Source organism: Cimex lectularius, unplaced genomic scaffold, assembly GCF_000648675.2.
Source record: "Cimex lectularius strain Harlan isolate CLEC.00 unplaced genomic scaffold, Clec_2.1 scaffold263, whole genome shotgun sequence".
NCBI lineage: Eukaryota > Metazoa > Arthropoda > Insecta > Hemiptera > Cimicidae > Cimex > Cimex lectularius.
In genome coordinates, this window is record NW_019392788.1 from 454,787 (window position 1) to 477,231 (window position 22,445).

General features: G+C 35.6%; 4 non-coding genes across 4 annotated transcripts; all 4 read right to left on the bottom strand.

Moving 5' to 3' along the window:
* Positions 1-438: 438 nt before the first annotated feature.
* Trnap-agg lies at positions 439-510 on the bottom strand. The gene has a single exon. It is a non-coding gene; the product is annotated as a tRNA-Pro (tRNA).
* Positions 511-1,479: 969 nt separating this feature from the next.
* On the bottom strand, positions 1,480-1,551 carry Trnap-agg. The gene has a single exon. It is a non-coding gene; the product is annotated as a tRNA-Pro (tRNA).
* Positions 1,552-7,711: 6,160 nt separating this feature from the next.
* Positions 7,712-7,783, bottom strand: Trnap-agg. The gene has a single exon. It is a non-coding gene; the product is annotated as a tRNA-Pro (tRNA).
* Positions 7,784-8,504: 721 nt separating this feature from the next.
* Positions 8,505-8,576, bottom strand: Trnap-agg. Its single transcript has one exon. It is a non-coding gene; the product is annotated as a tRNA-Pro (tRNA).
* Positions 8,577-22,445: the final 13,869 nt, after the last annotated feature.

A 22,445-nucleotide genomic window follows, 5' to 3' on the forward strand; every position in this document is an offset into this window, starting at 1 on the left:
TTATTTAATTATCGTAAGATAAAATATTGTCAAACTTCAGTGTCATGACGTTCGTTTTAATATTAGCTTATATGCGAAAATCATCGATGAGAACGGAATAAATTAAATATTATTTATTCTTGCCTACTTTTTCTGTTTGGGTCTAAGTAAAATTTGACCGCGATTTTTATTTGGTTCATTCGTTAATACAAGATGTTCTATTAAAATTAAAGCATTTAAGTAATGCATTTATATGAAAAATCAGGTCAGAAGCTTTCCTTTAATTTTGAAACAATTTCAAAAATCGTTTTTTAATTGTAAAATTCACACCTCGACAGTTTCATTTCTTCGTTGGCCCCTTTTTTCTGCAGATCTTGCATTGACCCCGATTACGTGAACAGTAAACAAGTTTTACATATCAGCCGAAATTCGAAAGCGAAAATGTAGCAAAATTTTGCTGGGTCCGTCCGGGATTTGAACCCGGGACCTCTCGCACCCTAAGCGAGAATCATACCCCTAGACCAACGAACCAGTTGTCCGGACGTGAAAGGATTCTAATCCCAATCTTGCTACATGTCTTTCCTTAATCCCGTTTTGATCATACTATAAATATACGCTATACCAAGGAAAAATTATTTTTCATGTTGCAGTTTTTTTTCTAATTCGGGAATTCCTTACTTTCTCCTTTTATTTCTCCGATATACTACGCAAAATTTCGTTTGCAGTTTTATTTCTAATTGCTTCATAGGTTCATTTCTAATCTGCTATCTCCAATTTTTCCGTAATGTAAAACTTGTTCTTTTTTAGATCTTGATGTATTTTGTTGATGCTATTTACAGTATGCTACAGTTTGTTGATCGGGATATCTTCGTCCTCTGTCATTAGCGACCTACGTGAAATCCACCCTTAACACCCTATATATTTAGGTAATTGGGTGAACTTTAAAATTATTTTTTGGCGTATTATTTCTCTAAAATATTCAATTTTCCGCATTTTTAAAAATTTGATCAATATATTGTATTGCAGTTATGAGGAGCGGTCAAGAATGAAGTATTTTAGAAAAACACTACGTCCTTTGAGTACGAAATACTTCGTTCAGAATTTAAGTTCACATGTTTATTGTATTTTCCCCCTTTTATTAATTCACCCAGGCCCTGAAGATGACCCGAATAAAGGTCGAAACATCGGCAAAAAATGAAAAAAGTATTTTTCTAAAATACTTCATTCCTGACCGCACCTCACGACTTCGGTGAATTATTGAATAACCGGTCGCTTAATATCACTCAAATATGAACAACGAAAATTTAACTCAGCAGAACAGAAAAATTATTTAATTGCATTATAAATCTACTGTTTCCATATAATTTTCCTTTCGACAGTTCCTAACAGTACTAATGCGGATTGTTGTAAATTTTGAAATTTATAAAAATAACAACAAAAGTAACAATTAACGTAAATAAAAAAGAGAAAAAGGTTGGACGGTCGATGAAAAAACCAAGCGGGTCCGTCCGGGATTTGAACCCGGGACCTCTCGCACCCTAAGCGAGAATCATACCCCTAGACCAACGAACCAGTTGTCCGGACGTGAAAGGATTCTAATCCCAATCTTGCTAAATGTCTTTCCTTAATCCCGTTTCGATCATACGATAAATATACGCTACACCAAGCAAAAACTATTTTTCATGTTGCAGTTTTTTTCTTATTCTTTAATTCCTTACTTTCTCTTTTTATTTCTCCGATATACTTTTGCAAAATTTCGTTTCCAGTTTTATTTCTAAATTCTTCGTAGGTCCATTTCTAATCTGCTATCTCCTATTTTTCCGTAATTTAAAATTTGTTCTTTTTTAGATTTTGATGTATTTTGCTGATGCTATTTACAGTATGCTACAGTTTGTTGATCGGAATATCTTCGTCCTCTGTCATTGGCGACCTACGTGAAATCAACATTTTAAGCTAATCGTTTTACTTATACTTCTTCTTTTATATGTTTATGTGAGATTTTATTTTATTGCCAATATTTTTTACAGTTTATTGTAGATATTAACGTGAGTTTCTAAAGGCTAGAGAGGTGATTACAGTAGATATCGTTTGACTAGATAATTTACTTTATGTGTCCACTACTGTCTATTTTCTTCAGATATGTTTTTATATAGCGTTAATTGACCTTACTTACCATATATTTTTGTTACAAATTATTTATATGTACGCGCATTTTGAAAAACAATATTTGGTGAGAGTTTCACTTGTGAAAAAAGGCTTGTTATAGTCTATTTTTCTCTCTAAAAGTTCAATCTTAAAATCCCTTGAATTTATATTAATCGATAAATAGGTTTTTACAAACGCAGCACAAACTTATATGTATGTAATTTCTTAAAACAAATTTAAAAAATGCGTGTAGTGAGTTGAACAATAAGGATTGTCTAACTTTCTCTTACCCTACGGATCAAGTTTGCTGTTATATTTTGAGACGTATGTAACGGTAGGATGTTCTAGAGTTGGTTTGCTAATTTCTCAGGAGGTGGGTCTATCATAGCTTATGGATCAGGCAGAATTTCTTTCTAAAGGAGCAAAAAGGCTAGGCTGAAAACAATTCCCGGTATAACATAAAAGTTAACATGTAAACATTTTCGTTTTTAAAATTAGCATTAAATACTGTCCGAACTGTAGTGTAAATGTTTTTGTTTTGTCATAGTATAAAGCAAGAACGAAAATTTCATTGAAATCAATTAATTTAACCATAATACTTGCGCAACGGATTACTACATAATTCTATTAAAAATATTAAGTAAAATTAAATTACAGTAGGGGTTAGGGATAAAGATAAAAGAGGTGGCCCCAAGGCGTTCTGCACCTCGACCTGAGTAGATCTGTTGTGCATATATCTTCTAATTTTTTAAAACTAGCTAGCTTCAGGTTGTTAATCAGCCTCACTAGCCTTTCTAGTGGCTCCTTAGTGCAGGATCTTCATTGCGATTTTTCCTCGCCTAGTTGCAAGAATCTACCCTTACTTCAGACGCCCTCTCAGAAACATAAAACGTGTTCTGCAGTATCCCTACTTCCTGGCAGTGCTGGGGGCGTACTGGGTACTGAGTAGGTACTGGTGGCGGCAGTGCCCTGTCTGGTGTCCAACTAGAATCCTGGTTCTTCGAAATCTGTGTAAAGCCGGGAACACACTTACCCGATGCAACACTATGCGATGCTACCCGACGCAAATCCAAAGTCCAATTTTCCATAAGACTGTATTACCCCCCGTGTACATCTGCCCGTTGCTATGCAATGCTAACCTACTCTACGCTCTGCCATCTCCACTGTCCAGATTTTCGTCTGGTAGCATCGAGTACAGTCGAAGACAAAAGAACCGGACGCTCATATTTTTATTCAAACTACATGTATTATTGCCGTTATATTAATTACAAATACTTATTTTAATATAAACCAAATTAACCGAAATCAAAAATCCATTAGTTTCTATTTAAAAGAATTAATTTTGAAAATTGATCAAAACACCGGAATACAATTTTTTGATATGACGAATTTAACTAATAATTTATTACACGGTTTTGCTAATAAAATTTAACTAATAATTTATTTCATGGTTTTGCTCATAAAATTACACCATTTTCGTCGAGTAGCGACAGAACAGAAAACTCATATTTTTGTAGTTTATTTCAAACTAAGTATAGTAATTTTGTCGTTATATTAATTACAACATTCTTATTTTAATATAAACCAAATTAACCGAAATCAAAAATCCATTAGTTTTTATTTAAAAGAGGGAAAACTCATAAGGTGTGGTTGAGATGGGGAGTTGATGTCCGAGCGGATCGAGGTCACGATAGCTCAGGTGGTAGAGCAGCGGCGTATCTAGCCGAAGGTCGTGGGTTCGAATCCCTCTCGTGCCATTGACCTTTTTTCATCTCAACTAAAAACCTTAATTTATTGTAATTTATTTAAAAGAATTAATTTTAATGGTTTGGCAGAAAATTGATCAAAACACCAGAATAACTTTATTTAAAACAATTAAATTTAACTAACAATTTATTATATGGTTGTGCTCATAAAATTTAACTGACAATTTTTTACATGGTTGTGCTCATAAAATTTAACTAACAATTTATTACGTGATTGTGCTCATAGAATTTAACTAACAATTTATTACATGGTTGTGCTCATAAAATTTAACTAACAATTTATTACATGGTTGTGCTCATAAAATTTAACTAACAATTTATTACATGGTTACTGCTTTGTGATACATGCTCTGACTGTAGGTGGCGTGCGCTTGACGTCGTATTATACATGCACACCCTACCAAAACGTTGCAAGGCGTCGGGTAGCGTCGCTAGGGTGTGTTCCCGGCTTAAGTCTTGCGGACGGACCTTCTTGGACCTTCTTACGTATCTCTTCTAGTCTGAGGTGTTGCTCCAACGTGTATTGGACTCACTAAGAATCCATTTTTGGATTTTTTTTGGCTCGGGTTCGGGACCTAGAGAATTCACATTGGCTCATTTTTTGGCCAACATATCGGCCCTCTGCGACTCAATGTCCAGGCACCCATGCCAGGTCATTTTCTGCGAAGGATTCAATACCATTCCATACGCTTTTTGCCTTACCTCGCATGAGGCTAAGATCTTGGGCTTAGTGCCACCTGACTGTCAGAAAAAATGGCTATCTTCCTTGAACGTGTTCCTAGCCTTTTTATTTCCCTGGCGCATTGTTTAATTGATATGGTAGCAGAATAGAAAATTGTAGTGTATTTTCCTAAGTTTAAAGTCAGTTCAATCAAATTACAGATTTTTTCTGTTTTTCTTTAGTTGTGAAAGGTCGATCATATGATAATCACTGTTTGGCTCTATTTAAGAGTGGATTAGAATGTAAATTAAAATAAGTAATGGTATACCAGTAAAATTATAATTAAAAGTGCACCATTAAAGATTGGCGATGTACATCTTTAACTTATATATAATATATCAGGGGAAGTTCGTTTAAAGCTGATTTCCGTTGGGCAAAGTCGACAAGACTTGGGATTTAGTAGCAAATCAGAGATACGACATTCAAGAACGCTTTGCATATGAAGTCCCCTTCGACTATGTAACTTCGTTACGAAGCTCAATAATTTTTTGTACTGCCGAAAAAGTCGGGTTTTGTAGAGCGACGGTCCGTGTGGTTATGTCTGCTCTAACGGCCCCTCGGGGTCGCCTCGGGTTTATCCACCTCTCGGAGTCGGAGATAAAAGTTGCTCCGAGTTGGCCGTCTTTCGATGGCGAAAGTTGAGGATGACACGTGACGGGCAAGTTTGGAGAAACTTGTCACGCGCCAGTAATAAACTTTTCTCACCTAACCTTAAATTATATTAGGGCAACGTGCCCGGCATCAGGGCTAAAACCTTATTTAATTTACACCCGCAGATTTTGGCCAAGAGCTCGGGATAATTAAGGAAAATTAACTTTTCCCCCTTGTCTTTCTTTCACTTCGATCCCAATCCCCCTGGGGGCAAACAGGACTTTCCTCCTAACGGCTCTTGTTAAACTGGGTGAATTCTGAAAATTCTTCACATTTTCATTACGACCGTTTCAGATTTTTTTATTTTCCTCTTTATTATAATTTATTTCTGAGCACTTTATTATACATTTTACATTACCACACTACATCACATTTAATCAGTCAGTTCAGTCAGAGATTACAATAATAATGACGATAAAACGTAGATTTTCCTAAAAGAATAATAAGAATTGAATTCCCATAAAACAACAGTAATAATTGGGTGGGTGCAATTGAATTTTGAATATAATTCACTATTTTTCGTGGTCCGCTTGACCAATTAATGAAGGTTGTAAGTTGAGATAAAAAAGTCAGTGTCACGAGCGGGATTCGAACCCACGACCTTCAGCTTGATACGCCGATACACTAACTTCGTATCTCAAAAGGTGAAAGAAAGGTGAAAATTCAAAAGGTGGGGTTGAGATAGGAAGTTAGTGCCCGGGGTGATCGAAGTCACGATAACTTAAGTGGTCGAGTAGCGGCGTATCTAGCCGAAGGTCGTGAGTTCGAATCCCGCTCGTGACACTGACTTTTTTACCTCAACTTAAAACCTTAATTATTTGAATGTAATGCAATGTATCATTAATAATGTTCGACAACGAATAGCAATAAGACAAAAGAAATATCAGTGCAATTAGAATTGATAATTGCTGAAAACATACCTATTTATCAATATTCGTTCCAGTAAATATTGTCTACTTTCATTTTAATGGTACTACTGCCAAAGGATATCGTCTGAAGGATTATAGAGTCATGGCTCTAGCGATTTCCTGATGAATGGGATCTGAAGATGTCTGTCATATGCCGAAAGGAAGATTCTGAAAAACCTATACAGTGTGTCCTTTACTTGTATACAGGGTACCTCAAGCCGAGTTCAACTTCAAAATTTCAAATATGACCCTGCACAGACAATCGAATTTTACCCCAGAAATTTCCTGATCGACTCAGAGTAAACCACAAAACGTTTATTCGTGTTGTTGGCAATATGAGGAGAAAAGGATCAGTAGTTGTTCCATCACCAAGACTTCATGCGAAATTTCGATGTGGAGCTGAATATTTTACTGTTTATTCTCGAAAGTCCGAATTCCTCTCCGAAATATTGGAAGGGTTTTAGGTTTTCAAAAAGTAAAATTAGACATGTACTACTGACTTACGATTTTAAGCGTTATCGCTCTCATCTTGTCCAGAGACTTCGAGGCCCTGATTATGACAGGTGTCTAATGTTCCGTCAAAAAATGTCGATTTGGAAGGCTGAAGAAAACATTCTTCCATACATCCTATGGACTGACGAATCCAAGTTCACCTCTAAACCTTTGGAATTTTTGAACGTGGGCGGGGGAAAATCCGAAAGAATTCGTACTCTTGTCATCATCAGGTGGTTCGCAGTATCAACGAGTGGTGATTATTATTTGGACTTTATTTCTAGGAAAATAATTTCAGTTTATTCAGAACTCAGTTCCTCAATTTTTTGAGAGAGGTTTTACGAACACAATTAGATGATGTTCCTCTGCAACAACGACAAAGAATGATTCTCCAGCTTCATGGATGCCCCGCACACAATTCTTTGCAGGTGAAAAAAGGTTATTTGAATCCTTTGGGATAGGTGGAAAGACCTCATGGCCCGATCTGTTGGCCTCCTCGGTCACCCGATTTATTTTCACTTGACTATTTTCTGTGGGGCATCAAAAACTGTGCCAATCATAACCCTCAGTTGAAGAACCCCGGCAAAATATAAAAAATGCTTGTCAATCCATCTCCCCTGACTCTATCGCTCTGAGCACCGGTGAAAAGTGGGTAGAAAGAGCAAATCTTTGCATCTTTACGTAAGCCAGCAGTTCGAACATGAATAGAAACGAAATGACTGGTTCATCCAACTTTTTGTCAAGTTATTTTCAGCGTAAAAATCCGTTAAAATGATGTGTAGGGCCATATTTCAAATTTTGCAATTGAACTGGGCCTGAGGTACACTGTACGATTTTTCTCCAAATAATGGTAAAAATTTGAAACTAGACTAGTAAATATTAAGCACTTATTATTATTATTATTACTTTTCAATAGCATCATTGGTTCAAGAGAAATTCAGCCGGGTCATCTAAAAAGGACACCCTGTATATGGTCAAAAAATCAAAAGTCTCACTCATGTAAAAACCCAAATTTCACCTTTGCACTCGCAGGAAGCAAAAACATTACTGGGTCCGTCCGGGATTTGAACCCGGGACCTCTCGCACCCTAAGCGAGAATCATACCCCTAGACCAACGAACCAGTTGCCTGAAAGTGAAAGGAATCAAATCCCAATCTTACAAAAAGTCATTTCTCAATCCCGCTTTGATTGTATTATAAAATATGTATACTACGAAAAAAAAATTTTTCGCTGCAGTTTTTTTAAATTCTTAAATTCCTTGATCTGTTTTTCTATAATCCCCTATTATTTATTTTCTCTTTTTCCTTCTCCGTATGATTTCCATTCATTATACCACATTAGCCGTCCAGCTTTGTCAATAGAACAACTCAGATCCTCTTTCAATTTCTTCCCTTGAATTGCATTACAAAATTTTTTTTCTGAATTGCAATATGCTACGTTTCATTGTACAATTTTGCACGTATATGACGTATATATTTGGCTGGGCCTTGTCAATGTTCGTTTTTCCATTTATTTGAGATTTATTGTAATGACCAATATTTTTGTCCGAGGATTTTGCACTCAATCCTGCGTTAATCGGTTCAGTAATCCTCCATTGTAGTTATTACCTTTCAATTATTTCAAAACACCGTTCATTTTAACTTTAAATTCACACGTTGCTGTTTTCATTTTTAGGTCAGCCCCAATTTTTTAACAAATGTTGCGTAGACATTAAGCGACCAGCAAACCCATTATTTCCACCGAAATGAAGGATGTGAAAAGCGAAACTATTTGGCTTGAATGTCAGCAATCACAGTCCGTTTAAAATAGAAATTTTTCAAGGGCGGGGAGCAAAACATTACTGGGTCCGTCCGGGATTTGAACCCGGGACCTCTCGCACCCTAAGCGAGAATCATACCCCTAGACCAACGAACCAGTTGTCTGGATGTGAAAGGTATCGAATCCAAACCTTACAAAAAGTCTTTTCTTAATCCCGCTTTGATCGTATTATAAAATATGTGTTATACTACGAAAAAAATATTTTTCGCTGCAGTTTTTGTCTAATTTTCTAATTCTATCAACGGTCCACCTATAATCCGCTTTTCCCTATTTGCTCTTATTTTTCTGCTTACGATTTCCACCACTTCGTCCACTTCCATTTCCAGTCGACAGAATATCTCATACCCTCTTCGAATTCCTTCCTCTTGAATTACTTCTTTTAAAACCTGTTTTTTCTTGATCTTTTAATTTTTTTTTCTTTTCAGTATACTACGTTTTATAGTACATTTTTGCCCGTTTATGATTATATCTTGCCATTTTAAATGTTCTTTCGCCCATTTATTTGAGATTTACCGTTATGAACAATAGTTTATTCCTCTTAATCTTTCATTAAAGGTTCGTAATCCATTACTGAGTTATTTCATTCAGTGTTTCGGATTTTTTTAAAACACTCGGAAGGATAACTAAAAACTTTCTTAATTTCCATTTTTACGTTGGTCCCATTTTTTAATAAATTTTGCATTGACATTAAGTGACTAATAAACTCGTCATGTCCACCGAATGGTTCCGTTTCACGTCTCTGTTTGGCATGGTAATAGTTGTAAAACAAGTCTTAGTTTATTCCCTCATGGGAGAGTGATTCTATCTAGCCTCGACTTGATCTATCCGAGGATTTAGAGTATAGAGACCAATCCTAACGAATAATGGAAGCACCTGGAAAGCTTCTCTCGTTGACTGTTTTATTTCCTTTATCCCCACTTGTGCCTAAACCCTTTTAATTTTTCTCCTGGCTTCTCACTTTCTGTTTCAAACTTTTGTTTAGTTTTCTAAATGTGCAATTTAGTGTTTGAATATTTACACTTCTCATCTCGATATCATTCATTATTACTATTAAAACAATAAAAAATAAGAAAAGAAAAAAATAAAATTACTTAAATACATAATAAATATTGTTTAATACTTAAGCAATTTTTTCCTTTGTTTTATTATTTTTGCTTTCATATTGTTATACTTTTTATATTTTATATTTCTATATTAAAACATTTTTTTTTAAATTGGATTAATTCCGTAAATTATATTATTAGTTTTTTTTTTTTTTTTTTTTTTTTTTTTTTTTTTTTTTTTTTTTTTTTTTGTCAGACAAACTATATTGGTCGTTGCCAGCACTCTCTTCCTTTGTTTTTCTTGTCGTGACTTTCTCGCGTTTTAATCATTTAAGTTTCTTTTCTTTCTCCAGCCAAGTTCTGATAAGTTCTGATAGTATATGATATGACGGTCATCGTCTCACTCTCTCTCTCACTCTCTCTCTCTCTCTTCTCTCTCTCCCTCTCTCGCTCTTTCTCTCTCTCCTCTCTCCCTCTCCCTCTCGCTGTTCTTTATACTATTGCTAGGCCTTCTACTAAATTTACAGATGTTCCTCGGGATAACTGGGACAAGGCTATCCATTCGCGCTAATAAATAAAACTCAAAACCCGACTTTGGTAATACTAACCCGTCGTTAATACTTAATCGATATTACTCGGTGTAATTAGGGATAAGACCTTCCATCACGCTGATATCGTTCATATTAACAGAAGGTACTCGATAGTCCTTGACGTAATTAGGGATAAAATCCATTCACGCTAATAAATTACATTCACATACCATACTTCGTTCATACTTACCAAGAGTATCCGATATTTCTCGTGGTAATTGGGGATAAGCTCTTCCATTCACGCTAATAAATGATATTCACCTAGTAGAATTCGTTCATACTAACCGAGAGTACTCGAAAGTCCTCGTGGTTAATGATGTGCGATAGTAGACAATATTCGATAACAGTACTCGATACTGGCATCGAAAGAAATATTGAATACTACTCAAGTATCGACAGAAATTATTCGATACTAACGAGTACTTACTCACATGAGTAGTTTTTCGTTTATTCATAAATGATCAACTTACTATTGTGTACTTTGTTTAAAATACGCCCGTGCGTTAAAATAATCAAGAAATTGCAGTTTTTTTTTCATTTTTAAGAATTTTTTCATACTATGAGTACGTAGGTAAGAACAAGGAACAACTACCAACACATTTCGAAATATTGATATTTCAATTTTATCGTTATCGAGTTTTGAGAAAATTGATCAACGGGTGTTTGGGTTTGAAATGATTGAAAAGATATATACGTATTCCCACTCTATTCCCCTGAGTTTACAAGATGCCGACGATTCGGTTTCTTAGCAAAATTACCTCTTGCCTTACTTTCGGAAGGAGACATGATTAAGTATCTACCCACGAGAAGGAAAGCGGACACATTTGAGGTACTTGAAGACAAAATCATTTCATAAGAAATTAATAAAATTGAAAGTGCAAGGTGCGACGCGGGAACGAATTATGAGTTACCAATCACCAATTAAAAATCTCGATTAACTTTGACACATGCCACTAGTAGGCGCTCTTAACAGTAGTCAATTCCCAGTTTGATGAGAGGTTAGTTTCGAACGGTAAATGACAATTCAATATTACTTGAATACTCGACGAAAAATCTATTTGAGTATATTTTCCGATACTACAAAAAGTATTCGATACAGTACTTATATCGAATGACAATATTCGATTCCAAAAGTACTCGGTACCGAAAGAAAATAATCGAAAGAATAATCGATTACTCATATCGAATGTTATCACGTCACTATTCGTGGTAATTGGAGATAAGCCCTTCCATTCACGCTAATAAATGATATACACCTAGTAGAATTCATTCATACTAACCGAGAGTACTCGATAGACCTCTTGATAATAGGGGATAAGCCCTTCTATTCACGCTAATAAATTATATACACCTAGTAGGATTCGTTCATACAACCGAGAGTACTCTATACTCCTCGTAGTAATTGGGGATAAGCCCTTCCAATCACGCTAATAAATTACATTCACACACTTCGTTTACATTATTGTTCGCATTTGTTATGTTGTTTATAAGTGGCTGTGTTGTACTTATTATATGGATTATGTTTGTGATACTTTCGTATAAATTGTTTGGAATCCTTTGTTTATGTGAATATCTAGGCAAAATTATACATTGTCCAGTGCTTGTAGTTAATTTAATCTTTACTAATAATAAATGAGATGCATTACATATAAAAATAATTGTTATGAGACTGTAATTAGCTGGCAAACGAAATTTCGTTGTGAAGGTTGAACCCAATTATCTCTTTGGTCGGAAGTGTAATCGTGATTGCATTGTGATACTGGTCAAATACTCTATGCTTTGTGTATCGGTCTGTACAAGTTTGTTCGCATCTGTCCACGACCCCTTTTTTACGTCCGGAAACTGAACACTTCACCTAATACGATTCGGCAGGGTTCGCGGCAGCTGCTCGATATTCTACAGGGCCGATTCGACCCGTTGCGTCGGGGACAATGCGATGCTGCGTCTATTGCAAAATCCATTTCGTCAACGTTCGACGTGTACGACCTAACCACAATTAATTTGTACACGTTGAAATTTAAAGCTCTTTTCTGATAACGTTTTAATATAACTGTATGTTGGATTAGGCTTCAATAGGCATTGCAGTAGTCATTCTGACACCTAAGAAGAAATCAGCCGTCAGGCTTAAAATTGCCTTCATACTTCTTTCCAAGAAAATATATTTGCTCTTAACAATGTAATTTGGATAAATCTCACCCGGTCCTCTTAAATCTGCACCATAAAATAACGCTTTAACCGTTTTATTAATAATAAAAATAAAATAAAATACAAAATCATATTTCAGCGTTAAGATTTCCATCTTGTCTGTAGGATGACTGCCATGATGATTTGCTGAATGATCCCTTTCCATAACGTTTTTAAGTTTTAACTTCGGGAACATGTAGGACTAGAACAATGGTACTGCTGGACTGAACACTGCAAACTTGAGGGATAAATTTGGAACAGCAGCAAAGTCTGTGCAGATATTGAGAGCCTATGTAGAGGAACATTTGTAATAGGATACACACGGGGGTCGTAGGTGCCCGCAAGGTTTAGTCTTTGACACGGCGCTCATCACTGTAAGGTAAAGGTCCCGGGTTCGAATCCCCGACATACTTAGAAATGGGCTTTTTTTCAAAAACACACCGGCACCCTGAGAGTTTATATGACCTCTGCTGTTGCGAACCCTCGTTAAAAAAAAAAAATGGATAAACACAGGAGCCTTTCACAAAGCTTTGGGATCTTCTAAACAGCCTAAAACTTAACGAAATGCTCCTCTAGATAATAACCGAAATTGCATAATAGACCAATATCATTATTGGACGAGGTGAGCAAGGTCGTAATGATACCAACGTCTTTTGACCTACCCTTACCAGTGCCCACACATGCTTTCACAAAAATTAACCGACCTAGAAAAAAAATGAACTTTTGTTTCTCGTACCCTGTGAAAACAATGCAATAATAATTATTATTACACTTTTTCAATTTATTAACAAAATTAAAAAAAAAAACTTTTTTTAAAAGAAGAAACCTTCAGATTTTATAAAAAATAGTCAAATCCTATTAAAATCAGTTTATAAAAACGTTATGCATCGCAAAAGTAACATGTCAAAAAACACATACTTTAAGAATCAAATATCCAAGAACATTCGAACACTTGTATTTATTTTATAACAATTTAACAAGTTTTCATTTGCAATAATATTTTATTTCATTTATTCTAATATGATACATATTTTCATTTATTTTTGTGTAAAATGAAAGCAGGAAATAGACCTTTTTTTCTTTGACAACAAACTCGGATTTTTTTGCTTTTAACGATTAATAATAAGTAAATAATTCCAATTAATTATTCTTTTTATCTAGGCTATCGTGACGGCTCAAGTAGTTAGAGCAGCGCCGAATTGAGCCGATGGTCGTCGGTTCGAATCCCCCGTCGAATAATTTTTCCTCTCAACCAAAATCTAAAGGTAAAAAGAATAATTAATTGGAATGGTTAACATGGTCAGTTATGACCACTAAGCAAATATTGACTAAGTTAATAATATTAAATAGTTTTAGTACATTCACTATTTTTCGTGGTCCGCTTAGCCAATTAATATCATTTAATTAATAAGGTTTTTAGTTGATATAAAAAAGTCAGTGTCACGAGCGGGATTCGAACCCACGTCCTTCAGCTTAATACGCCGCTACCACTTGAGCTATTGGAAATTGGTGCCCGAGGTGATGGAAGTCACGATAGTTCAAGTGGTAGAGTAGCGGCTTATCAAGCCAAAAGTCGTGGGTTCGAATCCCCCTCGTGACACTGACTTTTTTATCTCAACTAAAAACCTTAATTGAGTTTTATTACAGTTAAATCTAAAATTGCTTAAATACATTATGATCGGCCAAACTTCATAAATATTTATAATTTACAGGTTTGTCTATGCAGCGCAAAGTATAAATATAGTTTAGCATTAGTTTTCCGGGGCTGAAATGACCAAGCTGTCTGTTGCCCCTTGAACAATACAGTTACTACGGATCCTGTTCATGCTAATAGATGCTTTTTTCGTTAAGTCCATGTTGTAAAACCATGACCTCATTTTCCTTGTGATACATTCCTTTTAGGAAGGATTGACAACTTTGAAACCAATTATTGTAGACGTTTTTCCGAAAACATTTTCTGCTATCGGACAAAGAGATTTTTTCATTAAAATTAGTCCCATCAATAGCTCCTTCATTTGCCAAACTGTCCGCATTTTGGTAGCCATGTATGACATACAAACGTTCTCTCACCAAGAGAAAGAAGTGCACCAAGCTCCCTCAGCAAAGGAAGAAACGCGCGTTTGTAGAAGATGTAAGGACAAATAATCATTCCAATATGTTTACCAATAGATAATTAATGCTGGCCTTAAAATCTAGTTTTTCAAGGCTTTCCATACCATTGAGAGAATGATATTAAACGATAATTACGAGCAACTGGGATTATTATTTCTACACGTTCTATACCTTTCAATATGCCTTTAAGCTCTGTGGTGAAGTTACTTAGACCAGAAGGCAGTTTAAATTTTCCTCCTTTTTGAATCTCGAGATCATACCATGCACACCCTGAACCTTTTTTGGAGATAGAACCTTGCGTAAAAATCATTAAAATGTACAGGTAGTTACTACAAAGGGAATGACTATCCGAATAAAATATCGCGTTTAATGATGTTGCATGATACCCTATATAATCTCTAAGAGAAAAAAACGTTTCTATATGACTTTAAAATCAGCCCTCAAGATTGGAAGAAGTACGTTTGAACATATTTTCGGAGTCTCTTGACGAATCTTTCACGATAGTTGGTTGTACAAGTAACTTTTGTGTGTAAAATAATTTTAACAAAATTTATAAACAAACGCTGGAGTCTGAATTGTAAGGGCGGCTCACATGCCTCCATATCCATAAAATTAATTGGTGTCTGTCAGGTACCCAAGCCATTATCTTAGGCATTTGTTCCTAAAAACTTTAAGGCAATTTATAAGTGTATTACTGTGACCTCTTTAATGTGTGTAGACGCTAAAATTTCAATGCTATTTTACAGAGCACGTATCAGAAATACAATCTATTTGGGAACTATCTTTTATGGGCAAGCTCTGTAAAATAGCATTGAAATTTTAGGGTCTGCACCCCATTTTGCGTCGGTAAAACATCTCAATATATTGAGATTTTATCCTTTGGTGATTAGGTAATCTACATGGTTTTTCCATAGAAGTTTTCTATACAGTATAAATCCAAGAAATTTAACAACGTACTAACTTTAATAACTTAATGCTTGAATGTACACAATAATTTCCTGATAGTTAGTAATGTGCCAATTTTCAAAATAGTCGTTATTGACAGAAATGAGCAGGCTATAAGCAGGGTGAGTCCGATACCTTTGTATCTACCATTGTACAGAGACATCACAGCCCTTATTCCAGTTTATGGTTTAATAAAAAAGGTGTTTTGTTTTTAAAAACTTATCAAGCTGTTGGTCGTAAAGCTCAAAGTCGGCTGAAGCCAAAACCTTGGCCAATAAAGATTTATGTCATTAGCCCTGCCATCAAGAACAAGCTTAAACTGTCAAACTCCTTCTTAGTTTCGGCTTTATTCCGTACGATCGTGACTAACCCCTAAATTAAGTTTTATGGTTTGAGGTAGTAAAATGAGTTTAAAAATAAATATTTACTCGTCTTTAATTATCCAACATTGTCGATTATTTTTCAATTTTTCAATTCTGTGGTCTAAGTTTATCGTAGTTCAATGAAATACTGCGTAGAAAAAAGGACCTAACACTCTGATTTGAATTACGAGCTTGGCTTTTAGACTGACGTAGCTAAGTCTTGCTCGGATTTAACTTGGACTATTGTTACAAAAGCTTTTGGAATCTATCTCCTCCTACGGTGAACCATCACTCGAGTCAAGGCTGACGAAACTTGATCCTTGTCGGATTTAATTTAAATCAGAGGGAGAAGGAGGGAGAATTGCGGGGGTCGTATAAATCCACGGATATGGAATATCGTGTTCCACTGTAACTCTGCCCCTAAATAAAGTTTTAAATAAATTAGACTGGATGATGTCAAAATTCAATTTAATATCAATTCAAGTTGGTTGTAATTCCACAATATACAGGGTGTCCCAGTTCCTTCTGACGAAACTCAGGGAATCGATTCTACTCTTCNTTTGTGAGTACGAAGCTTTCTGGTATGGTTTTTGTGAGTACGAAGCTTTCTGGTACGGTTTTTGTGAGTACGAAGCTTTCTGGTATGGTTTTTGTGAGATAACAGATGTGTCATTTTTATTTTACAAAGCGAGTTCTAATTGATTTATTTCTACCCCCCCCATTCAAATTTACCTTAGCTCACGTTTTCGAACATTCAATTATTATTTTTCAACTCTACTAGAACGCTATTTAAAAACATGGATATAGCAACGTAAAGCATATTAGATGAAGAAATTTTTGTAGAATTTGACAAGTTGTAGGTATTTTTTGTAACCTCAGTAGAAAGTGCAATCATGACCAAAATTTTAAATTTTGTAATTTTGACACGTTCCAAGTGATATTAGCTAACATTTTATGTCATTCAGATTATTGCAAATAGAAGTATCTTACAGCAATTTAGCGTTCTTTCAAATGGTGTAATTGGATTTATTGTAGTCTCAACATTTTGGAAGTTGTAAGCGTTTTTATGTGGTAAGGTAGTGAAAAGTTGAAAAAACCTAAATTGACGAATATCTTCAAAATAAAGAACTTTCCAAAAATTTTCTCCTGAGCATTTTTGCTCCAAACGAAGAGTAGAATCGATTCCCTGAGTTTCGTCAGAAGGAACTGGGACACCCTGTATAAACGAAATTCAAATTACATATACATAATCGCTTGGCGAAATGTTCACTTTGGAGATGAGGGTTATACATAATGTTTTAATAACAATAAAATAAAACATAATAAAGGAACGGTGTTATTTTTGGCCAAGCGAAAATAGTAAACTGGGCAAATCATTGGGGTGAAAATCAGACCAATAATTGGTTTATGTAACTTTTTAAGTTACACAAGACAAGACTTCGTTCGATCTACTTTCGAATGCAGTGGTATTTCGGCCATTCTCTCTGCCTCTCTGCCTCTGTCTGTCTGTCTCTCACCCTCTCTCACTTTCTCTCTCTCTCTCTCTCTCTCTCTCTCTCTTTCTCTCTTTCTCTCTCTGTCATTATATTTTTCTGTCCTTGTCTTTTTTTTATACTAACAACAGAACTCTAACCGTTGGGACTTATATCTCTTATTTTTTTCCCGTTCACCAAAAAGGATTACAGGTATATAGTGTTCTTTGTTTTTAATTGGATTATTTTCCTTCTTACTTTTATTCTTGTTTATTCTTATTTTTTTTAATCTAGTTTTATTGGGTTTGTGGCATTTAACTAATTCATTATATTAGTTTTATTTAGTTTTTTATTTCAGGAAAATTTTTACTTCTGTTAACCATTTATAATAATTTATAATCAGAGAGGTTTATTTTATTTTGCAGTATATACAATTATTTATTTATTTTATTTAAATATTTTTATTTAATTCTGTTATTACTATCATCATTATTACTATTATTATCATGTTCTCACCACCTTCCGGCAGACGGAGTATCCATGCCCTACTGTTTATTTTTTACTGAGTACAATTATGTACACTTTATTATAATATTGTCTATAAATTTAATAAACTTTAATATTTATTTTAAATAATAAAATTCACTAATTTCGTGGTCCGCTTGACCAATAATTATTATTACAATTAATTAAGGTTTTTAGTTGAGATAAAAAAGTCAATTGCACCAGCTGGATTCGAACCCACGATCTTCGGCTAGATACGCCGGGGGTTGAGATGGGAAGTTAGTGTCCGAGTGGATCGAGGTCACGATATCTCAGTGGTAGAGCAGCGGCGTATCTAGCCGAAGATCGTAGGTTCGAATCCCGCTCGTGCCATTGACTTTTTTATCTCAACTAAAAACCTTAATTAATCGTAATATATTAATTGGTCAAGCGGACCACGAAATTAGTGAATTTTATTATTATTATTATTTATGTGATTTAGTTCAACTTATTTCGCTATTCATAGGGGAATCTAGTCACAGAACATAGTATTCTCTCTCTCTCTGTCTCTCTCACACACTCTCTCTCTCTCTCTTCCTCTCTCTCTCTCTCTCTCTCTCTCTCTCTCTCTCTCTCTCTCTCTCTCTCCCTAAATAAATAAATAAATGACAAGGACCTCTCCTGTCGAACATCTGTTACAGTGCAGAAAACCAATGAGTACTGAACAGGCCAAATCAACGTCATCATATAAATTACGCAGAGTGGGCGACCAAGACCCGAGGGGTTAAATGCCTGGGGAGATTCGTACCCCATCCCTAAAAGGTCCGGGACTTGGTCGGCTCACGTGTCCATCATAAATCCATTGGACTTGTTCACAAACCCCAAGATTTTGGACCATTTTATCTCGGGGAGTGATTTGGTGATGTTTAAAGATTTCAAATCTAGACCTAGCATACCTATCACACTCTGCGAGGTAGTGCCTTGCCGTTTCTTCTTTTATTTCGCTGGATCTGGTAGAAGACCCATTACGGAGAGCTTTTTTCTCAGTGGGCAGTAGCTCGTCAGAATATCTATCAGCCTCCTAATTCCCTTCTTTGAGATAGAGAATAGCCATTTCGATTCTGCTGGTTTGATCACCTTAACAAACTCTTTCGATTGCCTGTGTCCGGGGGAAAGATTCCACTCCTTAAGAAATTGTTTCATGCCCCAGTTATTGATACTCTCTTTCGCTGTGCTCATAGAGTGAGGTAATACCGGTTGTGGCCCGACAATCGCAGTATAGAGCCTTCTTGGGCCAGGCTACCCACCTCTTCATTGCCATGGTGTCCTTTATGTGCTGGTATCCAAATAAGGGATACCTTGTTCTAAAACCTGGATGAGATCCTATTGATAAGATCTACGGTTTCCTCCACCAGTCTTGAGGTTGGCAAATCTTTTTGTAATGACCTAAGACTATCCTGACTGTCAGAAAAAGTCTAATATCCTTTCCCTTAATTTAATTTCCAAAAGTGTTCTACAATACACATTAATGGCCCAAATTTCCGCCTGAAAAACGGAAGTGTTATCGCCAGATGTTGATTCCTAATGTAGGTATGCAGGCAGATTCCTGCAACGCTCCCTCTACCTTTGATAAGTGAACCATCTGTATAGCAGTCTATGTTGCGATGGTCATCATCCACACTATAATTATATTCACAAGGGGTGACTACCTGAAAGTACTTTTTCCCCGAAGGGGTTTTAATCTTTTTATCACTAACGCTTAATAATTGGCCGTTAACCTTACTCAATTATTGTGAGATTTTCGAGTGACCTATGTTATTGCACTTATGATCCCAGCTGCCTTCGCTAATTAATCTGATTAGTGCTCTGACCTTAACTTAATGCAAAAAAACAGTGTATGAATAATTTTTGACCCAACTGTGTGTTTGTTTTGGGTACAGATTTCGTACGCTTTATTATGTACATACGTGTATATGTGAATATTTGTATGAGCGTGTGTGATAATCGAGGTAAGGATGTAAAGACAGGTTGGCGTAGCACGGGGAAAAGGGAGAGACCCGTCGCCCCCTCACCGGTGGCGATGGAAAATGGGTCACACAATAATCGTCCGGGGAAGGGAAATTATTAAACGCCGTCTGGACGTTTTGAATGGTGTCTGGCGATGATTGGTGAATGGAAGAACGACTGAACGAGCGCTGAGAGAAGAGGGACGACCGTCGGAGGGAGGCGTTTAAAGGGCCATCCACCCCACGTAGGGCCACGTGCCCTTTTGTCCTCGGAAGCGCGACTACCACTGTACAGCTGCTCTTGGGCATAACTCCAACGGAAAGCCAAGGTCAGCTGGAAATTGCTGTCGCCTTTGTTTGTCAAAAGGAAAAGTTAATAAAATACAACGATATTTCATTTTCTTCTTCCTCGGTTCGGTACTTCACCATGATTAAAGAATAAGCTTTAATCATGTAGCTACTGTTTCCATGATATAATTCAATTCAATTATCAATTATCTATCTAAAATAATTTTTTGTAGAAATCATGATAATCAAGTTCGCAAAACAATGTATAAACTCTGGTTCACGGTTCACTGGAAACTCTAAAGTTACGCTCATTTCGAAATCTGTCTCCATCCGATCAAAAGAATTATAATTTATTACTAACTTACTTTAGCTCTGTTAGCAAGATTTGCGAACGTGTACTACACATAAGAATAAAAAATAATAATAACGTCGAATAATAGATAGAATAAAACAATGTTATCATTCAATATAATCCTTCCTATATATCCAGCCAGCCCAATTGAATCCATCCAACAAATTTAAAAATTATTTTCTTAATAATTTAGTAGTAAATTCACTGCACTCGAAGAATAATCTTCTATATTCAGAAATAATAGGGCAAACCGCTATAAAATGGACAATGACTTGCTTTCAAGTTACAAAGACGGCATTCTTCTCATTCAGAAGCGGTTTGTAGCTCAGGTTAAGCAACTCGCTCATTAACTTCACCAACCATCCGATGGAGGATCTAAATTTTGCTTGTTTTTTCCAGTTAAACGTGCACATTCGGATTTAGTTCCCTGTATAGTGTGTAATGTTGGGACATCTTAGTTCTTGCCACAAACTCCTCTCTTAGGGATTTTCTAACCGACATAATTAAAGGATGGAGTGTGTGGTGATTAGTGACCGTTGATCGATATTTATTTAGAAATCGTGAGATGCGGTTTGGTGTGATGTAGGTTAATAAAAAATAAATTAAATAACAAGATCGATATATTATTTATATTGTAGGCAATTGAACATATACTGCAGCATAGAACTTTATTTTTTTTAACAAACTTCATCACATGAATGAGTCCTCATCAATGGTAGGTTACAATGTGTGATTTCTATGATTTTTAAAGTCTATGATTTTTCGGAAATCTGGTCGGTGTAACGTACGTTTCAGAAAAAACATTTTCTTTATCGTCCCAACGTTTCGATCTTTATTGAGATCATCTTCAGGGCCTGGGATTTACAAACATTGTTCAAATTTAACAAATACATTTTGGATGTGGAAAAGTGAATTTATACAATGCAAAATATATTTTTTTATATATTCAATCAAAGTATTTCTACTCACTCAAAGTGTTTGTCTTCTGTGTAATTGTGCCATTCTTGCGTGCTATGTCGAGAGTGCCAGTGAGATTTTGCTATTTTGTGTTTATATACGTTGGATTTTGAAGGGGTGGGGAAGGATGTCGGTATACAANATAAAAAGCGAAATTACTCTGAAATGGTTGAGAATCGGACCATGGACAATATGAACTTTTTTGTTCATTTTAGGGTGAAGAATCTACTGGAGAAGTTTGTAGCACGAGTAGCAATTCACCCTGTATAGTGTGTAATGTTGGGACATCTTGATTCTTGCCACAAACTCCTCTCTTAGGGATTTTCTGACCGACATAATTAAAGGATGGAGGTTGGTTTTAAGTGCAAGAGTGTCACAAAAATCAAAATTAGGGTCAAGAAAGCGTTGGAATCATCATGTTTACGAGCTGGTGCCTTCCATTCAAATGGCCAAAATAGCCTTTTTTTCCACATTTCACAGGCCATGATCTTTGGAAATAAAAACATATATTGGATCCAGTTCAATTTCTAACATCATTATAAAAGTTGAAGTAAAACAGGGAAGGTAAAATAATTTGCCAATAAAATACCATTGAAACTTTTCCACCTCTAGAAAATATGTAAATCCCCCAAACCTGGAAAGCGTAACAGAGAATTGATCGGGAAACTGAGTTAGACACTTGTAAACTAATTCACATAATACAAAATAGAAAAAAATAGAAATAATAGAAGCAATAATAAGAATTTAGGGAAAAGTAGTAATAATAAAGAACACAATCTTGCACGAACATAATCACAAACTGTACACTTAAAAGTTGAGATAAAAAGGTGACGAGCTTTCTAATATAGCAAAAGCACCTAATAATATTGTGAACTATGTTGTCTTTGTTTGGAGGGAGATGAGGGTGGTACAGGAGTGATTTAAAAGAGTTAAGACAAGCAGCTTGCGGATTGGCAAAGGAAGAGAATTCAATAGATTTGTGGGTAAGAATGTCTCAAATTATTTATTACATTTTTATGTATTTATTATTTACTGGGTTCCCTAACATAGAAAACGAATCTTCTATGCCGGTGCATCTGTAGCTGTAGCTCTCCTGTAAACGGAGGTTTCACTGTATTAATCTTCTTGGTCCGCCAATTCTCCTTGTGTGTCCTTAAGAAATGCTGAATTA